Source organism: Mastomys coucha, unplaced genomic scaffold (genome assembly GCF_008632895.1).
Source record: "Mastomys coucha isolate ucsf_1 unplaced genomic scaffold, UCSF_Mcou_1 pScaffold6, whole genome shotgun sequence".
Classification (NCBI taxonomy): Eukaryota; Metazoa; Chordata; class Mammalia; order Rodentia; family Muridae; genus Mastomys; species Mastomys coucha.
The window spans coordinates 117,893,628-117,899,066 of NW_022196912.1; the positions used below are offsets into that span (position 1 = coordinate 117,893,628).

At 47.8% G+C, this 5,439-nt stretch overlaps 1 pseudogene; it reads right to left on the reverse strand.

Annotated features, from left to right (window-relative positions):
* The window catches only part of LOC116081104, a 22,962-nt pseudogene extending 17,730 nt beyond the window's left edge, over positions 1 to 5,232 (reverse strand).
* Between the last annotated feature and the right edge of the window lie 207 nt (positions 5,233 to 5,439).

A 5,439-nucleotide genomic window follows, 5' to 3' on the forward strand; every position in this document is an offset into this window, starting at 1 on the left:
CCAAGTATAGTTGCCAGGAGGCATGCAAAATGTTAGCCCCCAAGGAATGAGGAGAAGTAATCCCTGATACCTAGGTTCTGTACTACCTTAAGAGATGGACTCATACTTTGGCCACTATTTTCAGAGCCACCCCATGGGCAGCATGAGATTTATTCAACACCATGCTCCTTAAATACCTGGTTAGAGGCCCAAATGGTTGGAGGGATACAGCTAGGTCATGCCATTAATCGTGGAGTCCAATGTGGTGTCCAGCTCAGGGCCTTGAATGACAGTTAGACACATTGTCACTGTGGGGACACTTGGCTGCTATCAATAGATGGGTCCTTTCTTTTGTTGTTCCATGGTTCTGTGTGTGGTACCTCAGTGCTCACTGGGAAGGGAATCCTGTGTGTGTGATTCTCTGCTGGCCACAGGTCCACCTGTTACTGTGTGTTCTTGGGAGCCTTGAGGCTCAGGTGGGTCTCAACCTGGATGGACAGCTTTCCCACTGCCTGCAGCCTCTGACTGCATTTCCAGGCTCATGAAACTCTTCAAAGACACCAAGCACCCCACACAATTGCTCCTGGGCCTCCTCTCTTTCTCTGCCTAATAATCTGGCTTCCCGCTTGAGCTGGATTACCCACTCTTCTATCCAGATGTGTCCTGATGTTTCCTGAAGCTGGCCTCAGTGACATTCCCCAACTCTCTGTCCATTTCTCTGCACTGTAGCCACTCAGTTTACATGTCCATGACAGGAGCAGTGATTTACCCTTGCAAAGCTGCCCATGTCTCTGATACATTGGAGGATCTCACAGGGGCAGATTTTTGCCATCTAGTGACTGCTTTGCCCTTTTCCTAAACTGAACTCTCAGATTCTTAGATATTCTTCCAGTGCTCTTTGCCCCAAAATACCATTCCTGGTCTTCTGATCTCCTTTTCTTCCCTACAATGACATCACCACAGAGCTCACTCCTAGGTCTTTTTGGGGTGTCCTCTCAGCAGCATCTGGAGTCTTGTTTTATCATCCATCTGCCCACTACCACTGTGACAGCTCATGAGCAGACTCTGGGTTTGGTGAAGTTTGTCTCTGTGGCATCAGGAAATGCCATATGGAATTTGGAATGCCATAACTTCTAGCTGTGTGTCATAGGGAAATGACTATGCTCTTTGCCTGTTTCCTTATCCGTAAAGGGACTGATGACAGCATGTAGCACAGAGGGCCATCACATGATTCACAGAGTGTGTCAATCTCTATGTCCCTGTTGTCACCAGAGGCTATCCCCTGCCAACAGGACTTGAGTCAACACTGTCACATTCAATGCAGTTACATGTTTACTGATCCTTTCCTCCCTTCATTTTGGGTTGTGATGAAGGTGGAGGTGTCCATCTGTCCTGTGAGGTTGTCAAATTGGAACATAGGGAAAGGCTACTTCTCTGCCCTGAGTAGGAGTGCTAGGGGGAGAGGAGCTGCTTTGACCAACAGGCCCTATGCATCTGCAGGGGTGAGGACTCCAGCTGTGCCAGATGTGGGCAGAGACTAGAATCTGCAAGGAGCAGTGGGCAGCAATACACTGTGGAGGGAAAGGGTGAGGTAGAACTGGGCACCAAGTGGTCCCAGGTATTGCAATTAGACACAGGGCAGCAGGTTTCCTTTTTGGTGCACATGGTTTGGCCTGTAAGCTTGCATAGTCCCAAGAATGTTACAGAAGATGAAGGCAAACATAACTAGAGCCTAACTTGGGAATGAGCCCCCATGCTAGCTTCTAGGCTTTTGGATAGAGGCAGATACAAGGGAGAGAGCAGGGAGATAGGAAAAGGACAGATTCTAGGTCCAGGAACAAGAGCTAGTGCTGCCATGATGACTGGGAGTCTGATACTGAGCAACCACAGGCTTCTCAGAATGGGGGAGTTACACAGTTAGGGTCACCATCCCATCCAGGAATGCTCCAGCCAAGCAGAGAGCGTGGAAGCCAAAATGTGTAGATAGATCTACATACAGGCTCAATCTCAGCTATGGGAAGAAGCACCCTCCCCATTTGGGATGTTCTAGTCTCACCTGGGATTTGGCCATAAAGAGAGCAATATGAGTATTTGTGTCAGAGATAATCATCAGGAATGGCTTGTTGAAATACATTGTCATAAAGTAGAATGTTGCACACAATGGGATTATTTTAAATCTGGTGGCAGCAGCTGCTCCTGTGCCTGTCTCAGCCACATCTAGCACAGCCTCCATGGACCACCTATGGGGAGAGAATCACATCACTCACTGGAGGCCAGAGAGGGCAGGAGAGGAGTCTGGAGCAGGGGAGGGCCCTGGCCTCATCTACTGGGGAATTTGTTTCTACCATGGGCTCTACCTTTGGATTTCCAGAGTAACTGCTCAGTGTATGAGATGAGGCATGCTCCAGGCCTGCTCAGTGTTTCAAATAGTGCTGCTCTCAAACCTACTACAATGGGAAGACTGGAGTAGGCAATGGCAGGCATTTCCCCACAGGCAGTCTCCTAACAGTCCCACAGAGAACAGCTAGGATGCTGGCAGACAATGCAGGATTCTCCAGCATCCTTGAGATATACATCAGTAATACACAGGGCATGGCTTCCCATTGCCAGAATAACATGCCCTGTTGGTACAGAGCTGAACCCACAACTCTGACTTGGCCCTGGATAGAACATTGGGCACCACCATGCTGTGCACCTAGGAATGTAGTGTGAGGATCTAAGGCATCTTCTTTCTTATTCCTAGGGTTTTCGGCACAACTGGCATGAACTCCATGGTATTATCTTTACTGCTGCTATTCTATGTGCTAGAGAAGTCTTATTGGCCCACTGATGCAGTGAAGAAGATGAGAGTGGACATGCTTTGCCCTGCAGTGGATTGTCGGTGGCACCTGCAGTACAGCACAGGTTGATACCCATGTGGTCTAAAACAAAGCATACACACTTCCAGACCATGCGATCCTTGATGAGGTTCAGTCCAAGGAGTAATATAGGGACTGGCTGCATGCTCTCAGCAGGAGTATCTAGGCTGGGATTAAGCTCTCTGCAGCAGAGGGAAACAGAAATACAGGTGTTCTCACATGTGTGTGTACCAATCTCAATTGCCCACATGGCCTTAGCCATCCACACTCAGGAACCAAGCTGAACCACCAAGTGTTTCTTGTCTTATGTGAGAGACTCTCAGACTCTTGGCTCCTGTAATCTCAGAGAGGTCAGCCCATGTGGAGACTTCCTTTATGCCTAGCTGTGGGTTGATGTCCTCCAGGCTGTAGTGAGTGGAGATGGAGAACTTGGGCATGCAGAGCTCACCTGTTGAACTGAGAATGAAAAGGAAACGAAGAGTCCCTGGACTCTGTGACTCCTTCAATCCATCATGGGCTCCTCTCCACAGACAGCCCTTTCCCACAAAAGACCTCTTCCTACCAATGCCTAGACAACTTGACTTTGCTCTCCCTAATGCATTTATTATCCATCAGTGACTGAGAGTGTGAACCTGACTTAGTCCTAGCTGTTCCTTGACTGAGAATGCTTTTCTCCTAGATCCACACATGCAGCCCTTCCCTGTCATGGCTCAGTCATCACCTAATGACTCTTCTATTTAACATAGGACACTGAATCAGCCTCCAGCTATCCTTACCCTCTGACACTCCCCCTCTCACCTCACCACTCCTCACCTGTAAGTAATCAAATAAGGATTCACTGTATTAGCATTGCCACATTTTCCCTTCCTCAATTTCAACAAGGCCAAGAAGGATAAGAATTTTTGGACTTTAATCTCTGATAGACTCTGAAGGTCTTAGACAGAGCTTGGCACATATGTCTTCAAGTCCCCATTCCATGAATGGTGAATGAATGAGTGATGAGGGATGAGATGACTCCACAGAGTACAGCTGATTCTCAGAGCTCATCTCCTGTCAATCACAATTCCCTTTCTCTTGCAACTCTCACTCAAGATTCCATGCAATTTACAGCCTGTTAGAGAGGTAGGAAACCTCAGCTTCTTATGTGAGCTGGTCTCATACTGTGAAGAAAAAAAACAAAGTAAAATCAGGCCTCAATCAACTGAGATAGAGGATGGGGATTCAACTCAACTCCACCTGTTCCCTGCTGACACTTTAACCATTACACTGGGTATACCTGAGAATCTGAGGTATAGGGACACTGGCCATCAGGACAGCTACAGTACAGGGATCAAAGCCAGTACTGTGTCCTGAGGACAAGAACCTGGGCTTCAGTGATTTCTTCTATTTCCTCAGGGTCTCTGGTTGTAAGTTGGCTTCCACCTGCTGCATCCTGACCTGGTAAGGGAGGATGAACAGGGCGCTGACAATTCCTGTGTAATGATGAGAGTGCAAACAGTGAGACTGGAGCCTGGAGAGAGTTTGGGATCCTGTTGTCCTTCAGGGGAAGCATGTTTCAAAGGTACTGGAGAACAGGAAGACACTGAGCACTTTTTTACTGAGGTCTGTTGATGGTGCTCTTGGGTGCAACCATAACTCCTTAGCTTCAATCACCTTTAAAATGGTCAGTATCAGGACAGTAGTTATTCATGTTTCAAAGGTTGTGAATACCTCCTTTCCACAGTCAGTGTAAGAATACCAGTTATCCATCCAAAATCCTCCCTCTACACTCCCCAGACAGTGACCATGCTCACCTTTAATGTAGATTAGTTCACTGGCACCATGGATATCCTCTCATCTATGTCTGAGACCAGATCCTTGATCTTCCCCTAGGTCTGTTTCCTCACATACTCATTGAGGAGCTTTTGGCCTCATGAGGCTTCTGGAAGTCAGTTGTGAAGGCCTCAGCCTGGCACAGAGCCCTTGCCTTCTCCTGGAACTCTACCAGAATCTGCAGGTAGTTTTAGTAAACATGGCACTGCCTATGCTGATCTGTACTTGGTTCCCTGGCTGACTGAGCATGTGGAGGAGGTGCCTAAAACCCTGGTGAATGTCTGGCTCAGGAGTCTCTATAAGATGAACTTTAGACCTTCTAGAATCTCCTCTTGGGTGTTGCTCTTTGCTCCCAGAGACAGGACAGCCAAGGCAGTGGAGATGCTGAATGGGGAAAAACAATATTTTTATCTGGATTCTTTAAAACCAGCTCCTTGTAGAGGCTGAAGGCAAAGTCAGTGTTGCTGGAGGACAGTGCTAAACTGTCTACTTGAGTGATATTGTCTTGGACTTCCTGGACTGCAGTGTCCCTTCCCAATGGGACCTCTGGGCACCTGAGGACATCAGGACAGATCCCAGCCATTACTCTGTTCTCCTGTGAGAAAGAAAAGATTGTTCAAGTGTATGATAGGGGGTGTTGCCCTGACCATCTCTTAGTTCTTCCGTCTGGCGTGCATTGTGTCCTCTCTGTGCTGTATTTTTTGCCTTTATGACCATCATGGGAGACTCTCTGGACTCTCTAATAGCAGCAGTATGTGCCCTGCTTCCTTTACCAATGGAAGAACTGCTG